Source organism: Gorilla gorilla, chromosome 15 (assembly GCF_029281585.2).
Source record: "Gorilla gorilla gorilla isolate KB3781 chromosome 15, NHGRI_mGorGor1-v2.1_pri, whole genome shotgun sequence".
Classification (NCBI taxonomy): Eukaryota; Metazoa; Chordata; class Mammalia; order Primates; family Hominidae; genus Gorilla; species Gorilla gorilla.
The window spans coordinates 19,812,307-19,831,676 of record NC_073239.2 but is presented as its reverse complement, the minus strand read 5'-3'; the positions used below and the strand labels follow the sequence as shown (position 1 = coordinate 19,831,676).

Sequence of the window (19,370 nt, the reverse complement as noted above, 5' to 3'; positions counted from 1 at the left end):
TCTGTACCACGTGTGCCAAATATCTTTCATCAGCTCTTCCAGATCCACTCTCTACCCCTTTCTTTGTTTTGTTTATTTGCTTAAGAGGGTCTCACTATGTTCCCCAGGTTGAAGTGGAGTGGTGAAATCTCACCTCACTGCAACCTCCACCTCATGGGCTCAAATGATTCTCATGCTTCATCTGCCTGAGTAGCTGGGACTACAGACACCCACCACACCTGGCTAATTTTTTTAGTTTAGTAGAGATGGGGTTTTACCATGTTGGCCAGGCTGGTCTTGAACTCCCGAACTCAAGTGATCCACCCACCTCTCCCTCCCAAGGTGCTGGGATTACAGATGTGAGCCACCGCACCCGGTCACTCTCTACCCATTTCTACTCTGTTCCTTCCCCTGAGAGGTGATTTGAATTGATTGCCTCAAAAGACTCCTGTGTTATCCTACTTCCAGCTGAATTTGGTTAATGAAGATCCCTGGCAGGTGACAAGAGGCAGGAGAATGGGTTTGGCATATTTATTCATCTGGTTCCTTCCCGCAAGGCTTCCTCAGGCTTGCTGGCTCTGTCAACAGGAGTTCACTGTTCCTATCAAGGAGCCTTCTCAAAGATAAAGAGTTTTCATCTTTGAAGTTTTGGTCACCTTCTTCACACATGCCTTGGAGTGACAGCTCTAACTCCTGGTGCTGGTAGCCCCAGGATCCTGAGTTATTCCTTGTGGTTTTCTTTCACCCTGCCCACACCTTTGCATTTAACTCATGTACAAACTGTCTTCAATTTATCCTACTTTTGGAGTGCCGTCTGTTTCTCTCACTGCAAAACCATATCACAGTTACAATTCTCTAGGAGGTTATCCTTGGGTCAGCTGTCTAATGCTGGTTCCCTTAACCATGTTCAGGAGATAAGGACGTCACGCAAACGTGCTACCAAGCCCAACCCCTTCAGCAGAGGCTGAGTGGTGGTGGCTTGCCAAGGAGGACGTTTGCAGACACTTCAAAACAAGTGGTGTGCAAATAGTACACCTTCATATTTTCTGGTAAAACTTTCCCTCTTTTCACTCCTCCTCAGCTAGATGACTGATGTTGTCTGCTGTTGCATTTTTTTTTTCTTCTGGTGAATTGCTTCACCACTGAGAGAGCTGACTATTGCTTTCTACACGACTGTGTATTGTGACCAGTGCATATTTCTAGTAAAACACCATGCAGAATCCAAGTTATTACATTTAAAGATGAAAATGTTTGTAAAAACAATAAGAGAGAAACCATAGAAATAACCACAGAATCAGATTTTCACCACATTACTTCTTAGGCGGAAAAAAATCTTTGTACCAAACGAATTCATTAGATATATCATAGAGTATTGCATCCAAAGAACTAATCACAATTTACTCTTTCACATTTTTTGAAGATCGTTCATATTTGTTTTACTGGCATTAGTTCACAGCAAAAGATGCTACCTAAGCACCCATCTGGATGAGAAATTATTACTCCACACATCCCATCACTGTTATTCAGTGTGAAAAGTGTCTCATTCGCGGAAGTGGGGAGGGTTCAGTAAATTGTCTAACCTAAGGTGTAACAAAGATTGTGTGAATATCCAGGGACAGAATCCAAACATTCCATTTTAAGAGCTTTTTTTTTTCTCTAATTATTGTTTCCTACTACACTACTAAGTCTTTGGTGATAACACATGTATCCTTTTTCTTTTTTCAGGGAAAGGGGTACTAGACATCAATCATATTCCTCTCTCTGGAAAAAGACAAAGTGGAAGAAAATATCTATTTTCACTCCACTTAGTTTTAAGTTTAAGTTGCATGTTGTATGTAAACTGTCATTAAGTTTGAGTATCAAGATATTTATTTTTCAAAATTAATATATTCCTAAGGCCTAGTACTGCTGCCCTTCACCACACATAGAAACCCACATCATCCCCTCCTCAATATCCCATATTACCAATTTCATGGCTTGGGATAGAGAAAAGCTTAGATTTACTAGGACTTCATCATGGGATTCAAAGTGGCAGAGGGTTATCTGTTTTTAAAAGTCATAGGTTGATCAAATGGCCCCAGTTTCCCCTCTCTCTTAGCTCCCTGCCAAACCCAGCACACACACTTGCATGGCTAAAATCAGGGAAATAAGTGTGTTTAGAGATCAGGCTAAAGCCTGATTTTATTTACCCAGATTTCTAGCAGATCTGTAGATAGCAATTTATATTTGTTTTATCATGTTTTTCCTAAACAATGACTACATACAAAATATCATTAAAATAGCACTAGAGCTTTGAGTAAAATCCATAAAGATTTAAGACTGCACCGTCCAATATGGCAGTCACTAGCCACAGGTGGCTATCAAGCAGTTATGTGGCTATCAAGCAGTTATGTGGCAAGAGCAGCTTAGGAAATGGATTTATTTCATTTTACTTTAATTAATTTGATTTAAATTTAAGAACTAAAGAAGGATAAAGTATTTTTCCACTAAACATAACTTCATTGTTTTTCTAGGACTAGATTTTACTTAATCATTGCATCCTGTAAGACACTGTATTGTAGGAAGCTGTACTTTGTACTTTTAAAAATGTGGCTATTAGCAAATGTAAAACTATATGTATGATTCACATTATATTTCTACTTAAAAGCTCTGGTTGAAAAGCTCTTTAAGGCTAAAATGCTAGTATTTCTGTATATAGCTGTACCCAGATATATGTAGCATTATCAGGGTATATGGGGAGACTTCTCTAGTACATAGAGTAGGTATAAGAATTAGGGAAGAATCCTGAATTTCCAAATTCAGTTCTCCTCATATAAACTTGGTGACTGACTGTACAGTCCCACGTTACTTCAGTTATTAATATAAGTTTAAAATAAAAAAGGCTCCACAGCAAGATAACTTTATTATGACAGCTTGGAACTGAAAAGATCAAAATGCTTCCTTTGCTGTTTCTTCAAACATTCTTTTATAAGATGCAACAAACCTTAGAATGAAGATGTCATGCCTACAAATCTAGCAAACTGTTCTAAGAAATCGAAAATGGAGTCTACTGAATTAAATTTCAAACCAAATTAGGAACATGGAAAAGACTCTAAAATATACAACATTCTTTTCCTTCGAGCTATTTTAGTCACAGCAGAAAAGATCAGTGTAGTCTGTTCCAAGTATAAAATTTTAGAAAGATCAATACATAGATACGCTCAAGTCATTTCCATGCATGTGTCTTTGTTAGTTTGATAAAAGTGAAATAGAATCTTCCAAACATAAGGGACTGTCAGTATAGTCTTAAAGAAAACCAAATCCTTCAGTGGAAAACAGAAATGGCCGGTTTCTCAAGACAGTACCACAGAGGAGCTGGAGCTGTTTGTGGAAAGAAACAGTGACTTGAAAATCACCACCAGAGTATAGCGGAAATCAAAAAGTATGTTTTTCTTCCAAATCAACCTAATGATTCTACAAAATAATATATATATATCTTCATTATAATGAGTTATGAGTTATAACAATGATTTGAGATCTTCCCATATAAATTTTATGCCTCTTTGTTTTTCCCTAGACAGGACAAGAGACAAAAAACTGGAAAGTTTGGGTCGTATGGATCATGGCAGCACTGCAATGTCTGGAATTTTCTCATAAATATCCTATTGCTTTGAGGCTCACGGGCCTGACTAAAACAGCAGGGACAATCTTCTTTGCACTTTTATAGTTGTAGAGGGATTGTCAAGAGTTAAAACAATTTTCCATAATATTCCATATTAATTTATTGAATCTGAAGTGTGGTTATTACACCTTTTCATGCTTTCTGCAGGCTGATGATTTGGAAGTAACTAGAAAAACAAACAAGATTATAAACAAATGCCAACAGGAAGACATTCTTGCGTACTCAAAAGAATCTACTTTGCCACAAAATGTTATTGCCTGTTTGCAGCTTTATGCCTTTTTAAGATTATTTTTTAAACACTATAAATGACTGTTTCTACCCTTGTGAAAATTATCACTTCAAAGGGACATCTTTTAGCACTCTCTATAATGACCCAAACAAATCTCAGAAAACAAAGTGGATTCCACCCTTTTTTTGTGATTAAGCAATAAAGAATATTGTATCAGATTCTATTTGTACTTCATTAAAATAAATTCTCATTGTTTATCAGCATTTAAATAATTTCATTTTGCTTAAAATTGGAAAAAAAACCTGGATTTCATTAAGAGGTAAAACTTCCACAGAAGTTCATTATGGTTAAATTTTCAGTCTATCTATAAAGTGCATAGCAAGCTATATCAGGCATTAAGGATACCAAAAAGAGGATACACAAGGAAGTTTAAAAATCAGAGGTAATGAGAAGGGAATTCAAAGTAAATACACAGCACTATTAAAATAAATTCTATATATATACACACAGAGAGAAAATAAATAAACGCTTAGAGGACATTGGATATACCAACTGAGTTGATGGACGATAGAATAGATGGGGTTAAATGGAGAAAACTAATTTGAAGCAGTTCCCTTGTGATGCCAGGAAGGCAGCTTCTGGGGCAGTGAGCAAGGTGCTCCCTGGGTGGAGGGGAAGTTCAACCAGCACAGGAAAGGGCCTTGTTAGAGAGCTTTAAAAGGAGAGTTGTATACCTCAGTCAGGGCTGATAACCTTTTTCTAAGAACTAAACTTGTGATCTTTAAACGCTTAGGAATAATGTTCTAGAAGTTTAGAAAAAATGTACCTGTAGACTCAAACAGAAGTAAGTACCTAAATAACAGGCCAAAATAAGAGTAAATTATCAAATAGTTGATGTGTATCTACTTAGGAAAGGGCACTGGCTTCTACTGAACTTGGCTCTGTGAGGAGAAAATTGTGCCAGACCAATTTAATTTCCTCTCCCAGTAGAGGGACAGGTTATGTCAACCAACAGGAAGCAACAGTAAAAAGAATGTTACAATAGGTCAGCCATGAGAACACCAAAATCTGGAATGCAAATTTGATAAGGGATTTGACAAGGTAAGGATATATGCGGGTACAGCTGTGCTTCTTCTAAAAGTCCAACTTCCCCTATTGAAAAATTACTTAAACTTGTGTCAGGTAGACAGCAAAGCAGTAGGCAGACATCTAAGAAATGTGCATGGGCTGGATTAAAACAGAAAATCAGACATATTGCCTAAATTCAGGAGACTCTTGATTTCTTTGAAATATCTAGAACTAAAAAATTCTGTAAATTCTAGTGTACACCTATGCCCTACCTTTGGACCTTTTGGTCATTTGTCTCACAACCATCTTTTAAAACGCTATAAATGAAGGTGTGGATTAATTTTGTAATAGTGCAGCAAAGGGAAATAATAGCAACCTAAGAGTATAGTAAAAATAAGTCATCATGATGCACATAAATAAAACACGATTAGCAAGAAGATCACTAATATTCTAAACTGCAACTAGGTAAACTGCAAAGACCTCTTGTATATTGGGGGGAAAACTGACTTTCCAACAGGCAAGGTTTTAGTTGCTTTTTCGCATCTTTTTATCTTTTCTTAGGATTAAGTTCTGGAATATGGTAGAAATAAAAAGGCTTTGGAGTCAGACAGACCTGGGTTCAAATCCTGGCTATGCCACCTACCTACTGCATGAACTTGGGCAGGAGATTTAAGCCTTTCTGTTTCTTTATCTGAAAAAATGATACCTACTTTGCCATTTGCAATGAGGATTAAATGAGATAATGTGTATAAAATACTTGGTACTTTGGTACGTTGATTTCTCAGTAAATATTGGCTTCCTTCCACACCTTTCTCAATCCTGACCTCTCTCCCCACTTCTCCCTCCCAACTGCCCTTACACTTTGGAAATAAAGATACAAGAAAAGGCTAAGAATAAAGCCCTGTCTTGTGAAACAGGAAAAGGGACACAGTCTCACTTCCTTTTACTCTTGTTAAAGGTTTTCTGACTCTACAAGGAGCCATTCACACTGGTTTGACATTCTCATGGTGCTTCCCAGTTTTTCCATGTCAAATGTCAATGAGATCAACGAAAGGGCCTTTTTGTCAAGTGACATTAAAAAAAAATCTTTTCCTAGATATATTAGGTAAAGAATAGCATAAACACAAGTATGATCACCAACAAATGGTAACCCTATTAATGCCTAAAAAATAGTCATCCCACCATGTTGGGTTTACAACTGCAAATGTGAACTGGGAAATCAGACTTTTTGTTCTTATAGATTTGTCCAGTTTTCTAAAGTAAACAAAAGTCATTTTCCTAGCATGGTCTATAACATCTTGATAACAATTTAGCACCCATGCATAAAGAAAGAGTCAGGGATTATAAAATCACTTAGAATGTATTATTTCTAGACTGAGCAGACATAAGTCTTTGAGGATTAATTTCATGCTGAGGGTTAAATTTCACTTTCACGATAGGCTAACCATTGCCTGAGGCTGCACAGATAATGAACCTGCCAAGGGATTAGCAAGGAAACACTTGTGTTATTATAAAGTGGGTACACTTCCCTTTCTAACCAAGTTCATCCTACATGACATTAACAAATTACTCCCTCTCTCTGCCCACATTTCAATATAATGTGAGCCAGCAAGTGACCCTGAACCAATAGGACACGAGATAAGATCTTCTCAGTGCATGAATGGCTATTAAACTTGTCTGAGAGAGCTGGACCTCCTGCAGGGACACACAAGGCATTTTATCTCCATAGGGCCCCTGCCTGGGCTGCAGAAACCTTTCATTGGTCATAAAGCCTCTAAATGGCCACAAAGCCAAAAGGTAAGGAAGTCTTAACACAAACGTTTAGCCCACAGAAGAGGCACTCTCCCCAAAACACAAAGGATACAATTCATTTTTTACAAACACACAAGGACCCTAATATCTTCTAAATAAGAACTTAATGACTTAGCATTTGTGAAAATATAACATGTTCAGAGAGATTTCTTATATTTCAGATAAATATATCCTGTCCTCAACAGATTTTTCCTAAAATAATATGTATGTTCAAGGATGGCAAATCTGCTGGCTTTTTCTCCATCTTCCTTCTCAGAGGGCCAGCTTCTCCTACATGACCAAAAGTAGATCCTTTCCTATGGGGTGGACCCCCTCTCCTGAGTGGCACTCACCATTGTCTTCCTTCAAATATGGTACCCAGCCACTTGTCTTATTTTCATTCTTCTTACCTTTGGCTCACCTCCAGAGTTGGACCAAATATCTTTCGCTGAGTGAACAGTCAGCTACTATTGTCAAAATTGAATCTACCTGGTATTTCCATTTGGCAATCTCCCTCCTGATTCCACCGTACAGTGTGGGGCAAAGATAATTTAACAGGTATGAAGAATATGTGGCCTGGTTATCTAGGAAGTTATAATTCAGAAGTGTTAAGTATAAAATGGGAGTGCTCTTAAAAAGCTGTCCTGCTATTGAGTGGCCAAACTGCTGCCCAAGTGAGAACAGCTACTTCTGTTGCTTGCTAATAAGCAGCAGGCGGAGAAAATGTAGAATAGTCAGGAAATCATTGGCATTTGCTACAACCCAACTTGGTTCAAACCAGGAATCTTATAGGAAAGCAAAATATAGTTTTCTTATGATATATTAGTGCACTTCTGTTCAAAATACTGTCTTGTGATGAGTAAATAATGCTTTTATAAATTCAAGGTTTTTCTTGTCAGCTTGAAGCCTTTAGAATTGAGCCCATGGTGTCTTTACATTTCAGGTATATTATCAGACTAATAAAGTCTATTGCTCTCTACTTACACGTGTTGATAGCTAACATGGAAGCATTATGTAACGAAGGTGGATGGATGTGAGTGTTGATCTCTGGGCTCTGCAACACTGAGGCACTCCATGAGCCCACGGTTGAGAAGGCAGTTTCAGTAGAATGGTGGAGGTAGGCATCAGGGTACCTAGGTAAGAAAATGAACAGGTGGCAGAGAAAATGGATATAGGCAGTAAATGTAGCATTCTTCATCAAAAAGTTTGTAGTTAAGAAAAGGGAAGATAGGCAATGGCAAGATAACAAGGGGGAATTAACAGAAAGTTTTTCTTTTTGGTTTTGTTCTAAGAGATGCAGGAGATGAACATATTTGTAGTTAGAGGAGAAAATCAGATCAGAGGAAAAACTGAAGGCGAAGAAGAGATAAAGTAAATTATAGAGGAGTAGGATTAGGAGGGACTCGTCTTAGAAAAGAGACCAGATACACCCTCTTTAAAGGCAAGACTAAAGAAAAACAAGAGAAGGAACACAGACTTTGAGCCAGAGTTGAGGAATTTTAAGAAAATGGTGTCATATGTCCCCAGTTTCCTTAGTAGACAGGAAGGCATGCCACCTGCAGAGTGATGGGAAGGTGTGTGGCTGGAGGCTGTAGTGGGAAGGAAACCTAGAGAAGCCACGGTGGGGAGTGAGGTGGGGACTCATGAAGAAATTAATGACAGGTTTTGCCAAGATGCAAGGAGACTGGAGAACACTGAGCTGGGGCTAAATGTGACTGAAAGGGCCAAGGGGGTGTCCAGACTGAGACCCAAGTGCAGTGAGAAGGGAGTGGAGCACCAGGAGAAGGAGGAGGTGAAGGGCAAGCCTGCCGAACAGTGCAGAGGAAGTGCGGCACACACACGAGAGGGGACCAGGGCAAGACCAAGCAAAGGGGATTCCAAGAAGGGGCTGCGTTTAGGGTCACTTTGCCAATACAGAGCACAGAGAGGAAGGCCAGGGGAGGAGCAACAATTGTGAGGACAAGAGGTTAGGTGATGGGTGACACTGAGGTTGAAAGCCTGGTGATGCTGCCAGAGAACAGGCCCTGGAGTCCTTGAGGGCTGTGGGGCCATGTCCAGTCAGTGATGCAGGCTTGGTGAGCAATGGCTACAGCTGGAGTAAGTAGGGCTGACCTAGGCTGGGATTGGAGAGCTCAAGGAAGCAATGACACCTTGGCTTTGCAGTTCCTTGACTCTCTCAACACCACACTACACTCCTACAACTCACTTGTATAGCTAACGCTCAAACTCCTCACACTGAAAGACTTCCCACTCCCATGATCTCAAACTTTGCCTTGTTGCTGTCTTGCCCCTTTACTTTTACTGGTGAATGAGCTCTCCAGTCCTGTGATCCAGTGTCCATTACTGTCTCTACCTCCCAGTGCCGGGACAGCAGGGTATGAAGATGGGCTCCACACTCAACATCAGCACCAGGAACCAAGTCATCACCGCAGAGCCCGTGGAAGTGATTATAGCTACAGGTTTGCTGCACCTTCCCTGTGGAAGACTGATGTGGGCAAGTGCTTTCATGGTCATGGTCCTTGAATCTTGTACCGGAAACACCCAGGTCAATCATGAAGGGAACTGAGTCAGTCAGGAGGTGAAACGTAAGGAAATGGGGCTGGCCAGAGGCAGGCACAGTGCACATGGCTGCCAGGGCCTCACTCGGCTTTCTCCTCGGTGTGAGGATACGGGCTTGCTGATATGGAGTTCAGCTAGAGAACAGAGGGGTCACATGTCTGTATATATTTTCTGCCTTCTTCTGGAAGAGTGAAGTAAGTACACTTTATAAAAGAGCTGTAGTACAGCACGACACCTTCTCAAACACCAGTGCTGGCAGCTACCTAGTCCTATTGGGGTCTTTGTGAAGCACACTGGGACACACTGCACCTGCTTTTCCTGTGTGTGACCACCTAGCTTCTACTAAGATTGTGTATCTTTTGCTAAATAAATTGGGACTGCAATATGGACTTACAGAATGTGACTTCATGGTCTGTTCCTGCCAAGCCATAGCCTACTTGAGTTAATATGCCTGGGGTATGCAGAACAGGATGCCAGAAAGATGGCCTAGGCTACAGAAAATCAACATTAAAGACAGGAAAAAGTGAATTTTGTGGAGGCAGGGAGTGGGGGAAATGCTGATTATTACATTGCTTTGCCTGAAGTCTAGGCTACAGTATCACAGAGCTACTACTTGGCACATTCGCCAATATTTCTGTTCATGGTAACGTGAAATGATGCTCCCCTTTACAGTTATGGAGTGGAAAGTCTTAATTATTTCTTAGTAGTCGCCAGTAGAAACACACCTTTCTCCCTTAATAAGAATTTTAGTTGCTTAAGTACATGATGCCAGTACATCTACCAGCCTCTTAATGGAAATTTCAAGTTGTTACAAGGTTAGTATCATTATCTTGTTCAACACCCCACTTAATGTGGAGTGTGCATTCCACAACCTGCCAAAAAGCATTTAGCTGAATGAAGTTCTTTAATCTACATAATTACTATCTACTACATTTACTCTATTTTTATTTGATGTTTCTTTTAAAGGAGTCACTGGAAGTTTATCCAAGATGACTTACTTACAATTATTTACCATTTTCCATATGAAGGTTATTAAAATGTAATTAAAGTGCATTTACAGTCAATTATGACAGACTCTCATTCAAATAATATTGACAAATTGTATTAGAAATCCTCATAGGATTAACACACTTAACTCATCTCTGAAACCAAATTTCAGAAGCAAGTAACATTTGCATTTGTATATTCTAGGGGGCAATTAAGAAACATTCATTCAATATCTACTATAAGGTGGGTATTGTTTCTAGTGAACACAGAACTGTGAACATACCAGTTTCATTTAAGTAATGGACTTTATTTTGACGGTTAAATCATCTCAGTAACTGAAATATTGGGCATAAAGGACTAAATTAACTTTCCTATAGTTCGATTTAGTAAAACGCCACACTATAGCATTAAGTGACACTCTTGCTCTAAAAAATTATTTTGACATATCTGAAACTACTTTCTCAATCTGGCTTTGAATCCAGTCAAATGGACACAAATACAATTTGGAGAAAAGGTTCCAACACAAAAGGAGATGTGTATCCTGGAGATCAAGGCATATCTGCAGTCATGTTACTTAATGATGGGGGACATGTTCTGTGAAATGCATCAATAGGCAATTTCTTCATTGCACACACATTTTAGAATGTAATTACACTAACCATGATGGTAGAGCCTACTGCACATCTATGCTATAGGGAATAGCCTATGGCTCCTAGGCTACAGACCTATTCAGCATGTTACTGCTGGATATTGTAGGCAATTGTAACACAATGGTAAGTATCTGTGTATCTAAATATATAATCATGGAAAGAAACAGTAAAATTATAGTATTATAATCTCATGGGACCACCATTGTATAAGTGGTTAGTCTTTGACCAAAACATTGCATGACTGTAGCTCACTTCTGGGAGGTGGTCAAAAGTTGGTGAGAAATGGATGGCAGCTTCAGGGGAAAGAGATGACTCAAGCCCTACATTCTCCCACAGCAGCAGCACACAGGTGGCCTTCCACAGGGAAACCGGAGCTCACGGAACTAACTCCCTGAGAACATTCTTTGATAGGCTTCATTATCATATCTCAGAGTAAAACTGAACTATGGTTAAGAATAAAAGCGAGGTTTTTTTTTTAAACAGTATTATTTTTATCAAATAATTATCAAAGGTGTCATTGGGAAAAACTCATATGAGTCAAGCCTTCAGTGTGAGTAGAGGGAAGAGACTTTTTCCAATTGGAAACAAAAAGAAGAGTTTATTTCAACCACAAATATATTTGTCCTTATCTTTTGAATGAATTGTTTCTGCAGCAAAATAACTGTTATGTTATTCCTAGTTGGAATTATCTTTTATCTACCAAAGGTTTCAGTTTTCTCAACATCATTAAAACAAAAACAAAAACATTTCCCCCAAATGGGTAACCTGAACAAATTCCTTACTAGTCTCACTAATGAGAGCAGAAGAATCAGTTTGTTTTGGACAGACTTCACTCATACAAACTTTCTTAAAATGTATCATCCTTCAAATGGCTTGATAACATCGATTTCCTTAGACTAGGCTTTGAACAACCAAATGTTGCTATCTAAAAGTTTTCCCGTTTAATATTATAAAATGGAATCATGTAACACACAACCTTCTTAGTCTTTCTAAATTTCAGTAATTTGTGACTTCCAAAATTTGTAGATGAATAACTTTTCAATAGCTCTGATATCCGACGAGTCAGAAGGAAGGGAGGAAGAAATAAGAATGCATGGGACATCACGGAAAAGAGCAGCAGCTGCTATATTTGTTTTTCAGGGTTTGAATGCTGGTTCTACCACTTAGCTCTGTAACCAAGAACACTGCTTACCCACTCTGAGTCTAAGCTGAAGGACAGAATAAAAATATGTACAGCAATACGTCTGCCATAAATCAGGCACTAAATAAATGTTAATTATTTTTCTTTTTGAAATTTTGAGTAAATGAAATTGCCTTTTCTCCTTTTATGACAAATCAACCCAGATAGCCTTGAGTTTCTTGGAGTATAACTGAAGTAGCAACATGCCCTTAGTTTGTTGATTAAATGTAGTGTGTAAGGATTTCAAAAACATCAGTTGTCTGTCTCATTAAGACATTATCCTCTTTTAAAAAAATCTACCAAGTATGTTCCAACTGAAAAATACACAGAGCTAAACACAAAAGTATATAATTCAGGTCTCAACACAGTAGAAATAAATCTGGAGCTTCCAATTCTGTAAGAATTGCTTACAACTTTTATTACATGTATCTCTTCTATCCGTTCTTTAGAGTTCTTCCTCAAATGTACAGTCCTCCAGAACTCACAACTCTCACCTTGCGGCCAAGGCTCCACTTAGTCTGCCAGGCTAGAAACCTCCGAATCCTCCTGTATTTTTTTTTCCCCTTTCTTTTCATTGCTCGATTATCACCCATTGATCTTCCTTTCAAACATCTTTCAGATTTGACATTTCCTCTCCACTTTCACTGATTTCCTAACACAGGATCTGCATTAATTCACAGCTGTGCTCATTGGTTGACTCCAGCCCCTTGACTTACTCCTGTGTGCTATCAATAGTCTTCCTGGTGTGCCACTTCCGCCTATGCATACCTTGCCCAAGAACGTACGGTGGTTCCCTATTGCCTAGTCCATCAAGGCCAAACACGTGCCGTGGGCTCAACAACCTCCAAAATCTGTCCCCATTGCAACTATCATGTTAGCTCTCCTCCAACCCATACTCCCTGTGCAGGCAAGTGAGGCCAAGGCACTCACCTGCAGACTACCCTGCTCATTTCTTCCTCTGTGCTTTATTTGTGCTGTTTCTGCCTCTTGGAAAATTCTTTTTACCAAAACTAAATCTAAATCTTATGCAAAGCCAGAAACCTTACCTGAAGATTTTGGTCCCCTTGCTTCTCTAAGTTCCATCTAGATTAGTGCTAAATTCTCTTCCCATGTTTCCACATGGTTTGCCTCCTTAAATTAACTGTAAGCTCACAGTGGATGAGGCAGTGTGGGAGACGTGTCCTATTTGTTTATGTATTCCCCCAGCCCAGCATCTGTACACAATAAACATCTGATTCAATGATAAACTAACAGACGCTAGCACACAGATTCTTAGTTGCTTTCCAATTTTCTTTCTCCTCTTCTGCCTAACCAATTTCCTGATTTTACCTGGGGCAACGATATGCCCCAGGGAAAAATGCTACATTTCTCAACCTTCTTTGTAACTTGATGAGGTCCTGGCAGAAATAATTAGGTGAGGCTTCCAAGAGATGACTTTAGAGGGGCTGATTCAGCTGAGAGACATGTTCTTTTTGCCCTGCCTGCCTTCCTTGTACTTCCTGCCTGGAAGCTGAATGTATAGGTGGAGTTCTGGCAGCTATTTTGCACCATGAAGTGACTTTGCAAAGTCACAAAGGCTACAGAAGCCATAAGACGGAAGGAGCTTGGGTCTCATATGACACTACAGAACTAAACTCCTGGTTTATTTGCGAAGGAGGTGAGTTGCCTATTATTTGCAGTTAAACAACAATTTCTAACTTATATTGGTGCCAATAAAGAAGGAGACTTGAGTGTAAGGTGCCATAAAGACAGGAGAAAATCACCACCTTTGATATAAGCAGGAAAAAGAGAGAGTAGGGAAGGTCTAAAACTGGGTAGAAAGACACGGCATTTCAACGGGAACACCCACATGGCACTCTCATCCTGGTGCCACAGAAGTGGAAACTCAGACTGGGGAGGCAGGAGGATGTGTCTACGGCAGCGGTCCCAAAACTTTGTGGCACCAGAGACTGGTTTCGTGGAAGACAATTTTTCATATGGATGGGGTGGAGGGTGGGAAGGGGCAGGAGGGTTTCAGGATAAAACTGTTCCATCTCAGATCATCAGGCATTAGTTAGATTCTCATAAGGAGCGTGCAACCTAGATCCCTCACAAGCACAGTTCACAATAGGGTTCATGCTCCTATGAGAATATAATGCCACTGCTGATCTGACAGGAGATACAGCTCAGGTGGTAATGCTCACTCACCTGCTGCTCACCTCCTGCTGTACAGCCCAGTTCCTAACAGGCCACAGACCAGTACTGCTCCCTGGCCCGGGGTTTGGGGACCCCTGAGCGAGGGGACAGATGCATGAGATTCAGTCTTCTCCATCGTGCCAGAGAGGGAAGAAACCGGATTGCCAGAAGATATATTTGGCAATGGGTTGGAGCCTGGCTAATATAATACAGAAATCCTTGGTTTAAAAAGTCCATTGTCAAGCAAGGACATGCACGAGAGCTGACAATTCAGGGGGAGGATCCTAAGCAGGTAGGTAGCTAGTCAGTGTATTCACTTCACCTACCTTATTTCTATTTTGTTATTAAAACAGTCCTACAAGGTAAATATTATAAATCTCATTTATAAAACTCATCTAGAGTCATCAATTTTTAACATTTGCCATGCATTTTTCTCTTCCTTTCTCACTCTGTATATCTATCAATACATACAGATACATAACGTGACAATATTTTGCTGAATCACTTGAAACTAAGTTGAAGACATCATGACACCTCATCCTAAATACTTCACCATGTCTCCTAAGAGTAAAGACATTCCCCATCATTGCCAAATGTTGTCACTTCATTCACGAAATTGATGAAATGCTATCATTTCATTCACAAAATTAGCATTGGTACACAGTAATTTACCTAATGTTCAGTACACATCCAAATTTCCCCAATTGTCCCAATAAATGTGCTTTGTAGTTTGTTTTTTGCATCCAGTGCAACATGTTGCATTCAACTGTCATATCTCTCTAGTATCTCTTCATCTCAGAGAGATCCCTAACCTGTTGTCTTTCAAGACATTGACCTGTTTGAAGAATACAGATCAGTTATGTATAAAATCCCCCACATTTGAATTTGACCCTCCAAAATGCTTCCTTACCATTTTGTGTGTTTAAAGATAAAAAATTGTGTTAGGTGATGTGTGTACTTTTCAGTGTGTCACATTAGGAGGCACGAAGCCAGCCTGTCTCAGTTTAGGTGGGCATATAGGCAGACTTTAACACTCTACAGTACTAAAGTCAGCTGTTTCAAAGGCATCTAATTTATGAGCACGCTAATCCAGCATTAATCAGGTTAGTAACAATTTACTCAGCATTCATTTTCTTGTCACACTGTAAGAACACATCCTACCTAATTTACAGCTCCCCTTCAATTACAGAAATAAGAGTGAAATTGTCTGACAATTTGCTCCCACTCCTGGTAACATGCTGGCACAGACTCACCGCTGTTCCCTTCCCCTGCCCTTGCTGGAAGCTGGGCACAAGTGAGTACCAGCAGTGCTAGCAGCACACAAGGGGAGAACCCAGCAAACCAGGTCACATAAAACTGGATTACCCAGAGAAGGTGAGGTATGAGGAAGGAAAAAAAGACAAATCTGAAACATGACTCCCTGGGCACTCAATCATTTCCATTTTATTTTACCTAATGAGGCAGGAGTTAAAATGTTGACCTGATCAGACTCAGATGGAAGCCTTAGAGGAGTGGGACCCCCCACTGCCCTCCTGTCCCAACACCCTTTGTTACCTCCAAGTGAGCTGAGACCAGGCTGTGAACCATGTAAATAGAAGGCTTCCAGGTTAATGAAAAGCTTCAGCACCATTCGAAAATCTGGACAGAGGGTCATGCCGGATCCTAATCCAAAGAAACTTCATGCAGCTCACTAATAAAGTTTAATGAATGCTGGTCATTTTGAATCATGAGCCTGAGAGACTGGCCAAGGGCTAATAGTTTCCTTACAGAATCTCTCCTTTAGCTGGGACACAGCAAGAACTCTCAAGCTGCGTGGGAAGCCAGAGGCGTACATGAAATGTAATATTCCATATGCCAAAATCCAAGGGGAAGTTTTTGAAAAGGGCAGTAAACATTTCTTGCAAACTGATGTTTTTATTAGGTGATGGCATGCTTTGTGCTGCATTTCATTAATTATCTGCAAAAGGAACTTTCTTTCAACTCCATGTCAGAGTTGACCTACTGCCATCATGTAACACGGTATAAAGCCAGGCTGCAAAGTAGCTTCTCCATTTTTCTGGGGGCATATACATGTAAGGCAGGCTAACAATTTAACTAAAACTCACCCTGGAAAAATTCACCTGTCCTGAAGAATTAGGCATGGATTTTTAAATATTAATTTTAAAATATGACTATTCTAATTGCATAGGTTAACAATATAGAAATTGATGGATTTCTGAAAAAAAGTATTTTCAGAGCATGTGAAAAAACTGGATTGAATGATACAAAGATCAAATGCTATTTTCATGCACAATGCACACTTTATATCCTTGAGATTCATTGTAAAATACAGTAGAAATGATATGCCAGTAACCTCATACACAGACTCAGATGCCATAAGTCATACTCTAAAAAAGTTCTTACTTACACACAGCAGATGTGTAAAATGTGCCAAGTATTGCATGAGGCACTGGGATTTTCAGGAATGCAAAGAACATTTCCAAATTTTAAAAAGTCTTAATTCGAACTATTTCAAATACCATTTCTGTAGATGAATATGATCCAATTGATGGACAAACTATCATTTTTGCCTCAAATTCTTCTCTCAACAAATAGGACTTGCTATCAGCTTTCATCTGTTCTTTTAAAACAATTAGCTGGGATTTTAGACATACTCTTGACAGGCAAGTCTGGGAATTCAATGTAAATATGGATTTGAAGATTTATGGGGTGGGATCTTGTGATCGCACACCGGCGCTTCTCCAGTTTTCCAGAGATCATAATTCCTGCCTCTGTTTATTATTCAGTTTACGGTTGGAGTATAACAGATGATTCATTTTTAATGCGATAAATGTTTGGGGGTTTGTTTGAAGGAAATAAAAGTTTATAGTTCAGCACTGGACATGGATAGTAAACCAGAGTGTAAGGCAATATATTTCTAAAACATGGTGATTAGGATATTTATTTGCTCCTTTATACCCAGAGCTCCAGTGAAGAGTGACTGATAGTGTTTACATTTAAACCCCCAAACCACATTACTTCGCCTTGCAACTTAGTGAACTTTCTAGAAGGAATTTTAATTTTCTTAAAAAATTAAAACTTCTACTTTCTAGTTGAGAAAGAATCTATAATTCCTTATATGAGACAGCCCTGACTAACTCTATACGAAGCATGAGAATGAGATATGACCAGAACAACGTATTGATATCCCTGATCCATAAGAATCTACAGTCTATGAAAAAATAAATGCTTAGAAACCCATCATCATTTCCATTATTCAGATTATTTCTATAGCAAGCCAGACTTTTTTTTTCAGTTTTGCTCTTGTCGCCCAGGCTAGAGTGCAATGCTGTGATCTCGGCTCACTGCAACCTCCACCTCCTGGGTTTAGGCGATTCTCCTGCCTCAGCCTCCCAAGTAGCTGGGATTACAGGTGCCTGCCACCACACCCAGCCAATTTTTGTATTTTTAGTAGAGACAGGGTTCCACCATGTTGGCCAGGCTGGTCTTGAACTCCCAACCTCAGGTGATCCACCTGCTTCAGCCTCCCAAAGTGCTGGAATTACAGGCATGAGCTACTGTGCCCTACCACAGCAAACCAGACTTTTAATTTACATATCTGTCCATCCATCCATTCAACAAAAGTGTGTTGAATATATAGCAAATGTCAGACACAGGTCTAGTCCTGGTGACACAGGAGTGAACAAGACAAGGTCTGTGGCCCACTCAGTTTGCATTCCATGGAAGGAGATGAACAACAAACAAGCAGGCAAATAATGTACACGGGTCTTAGTCTCTTTCCACAATTCCCAAATCCAAACACTCAAAAAACTTCCAAAACTATGATTTTCTCCTAAGTTTGTGGAAGACTCATTTGGTGGCAAAAGCTTACCTGAAAAGAAGCGTGGCCTATTTGTAGTCTTTATTCTACTCAATGTGAATGTTTATACGTCTAGCCGCAGAATTATTGATTATGGGATGCTGCCCGAGACGCTGTTGGGGTCTTTTGTAACATACATCATGAGTGCACCATATTACTTTTTAAAAATACAAAATATCTGAATTCTGAAACACATCTGTCCCCAAGAGTTTTGGTTAAGAAATTTAGGTCTACATACCATAACATGAGGCAGTGAATGAATGCATGGTTGAATGGGTGAGTAAACAGATGTTTAGAATTATTTTTTTCAGGTGAATCAGATAATTCCATTAAAATACCCAGCCATCAGAGATGTAAACATTTTTCAATGTCTACAGCCTAAAACTAGGTTATTTGGCAGTTACTGGCCCTAACAGTCATTGGTTCATTTTTTAGAAGCAACTGTCTACTGAGGAGGCTAAAATGAATATGTCATAGTTCCTGCCTTTGCAAGCTACAGTCTAGTAGGGGAAATAGACATGAAAACAGAAGAATGTCACACACTGTGATAAATGCCACAATCACCTTATTCTGCCTGGGAGAGCCAGGCAGAGGAGGTGATATCTGAGGAGCGTTGAAAGATGAGGAGGTGTTTGCCAGGCAGAGAAGGTGAGAGAGGACCCTCTGGGAGGTGGATTTCTATGTTCAAAGGTTCCTAGAATTTGAGAAGGGCGTGCCATGTTTGGAGAAAAGGTGAGAAGGTCACTGTGGCCGCAGCAGAGGGTGCCTGGGGGTAAACGGCTATGAGGTGGGAAAGACTGGAGTTGTAAGAAGGGCTGCCTGCAGCCTTGCAAAGGAAGTTGGACATTTGTACAGGATGTTTCTAGGCATGGGAGTAAGTGAACACTCAGCCTTTTACTTTGTTTCATTGATAATTTCAGGAAAGTAACTCTGGAAGTGGTATGAAGGCTGGGCTTGAATATAGACCAACAGTGGAAGGGGGGCCCTAAGGAAGAGCTGATACACACTGAACAGAGGCAAGGGCAGTGGGGATGAGAAGGCAGATTTGGGAAACCCCGAATGGCGTGGTGACCAACAGATGTGTGCAGTGAGGGGGAGGGAAAAGTCAGGGTGGAGAGAACCAGGTGGAGAAAAACACCACGAATTGGGATAATCATAAGGTGCTGCTAAGTATTACCCATCAGCCTCTAGATGTTCTCTTTTTAGGTTATCACCCTAACTCAAAAGTCAAT

General features: G+C 39.8%; 1 protein-coding gene across 4 annotated transcripts in view; it reads right to left on the bottom strand.

Annotated features, from left to right (window-relative positions):
• SLC25A21 (solute carrier family 25 member 21) overlaps window positions 1–19,370 on the bottom strand; it is a 498,283-nt gene that overhangs the window by 149,986 nt on the left and 328,927 nt on the right. The gene's annotated exons all lie outside the window — the stretch shown is intronic.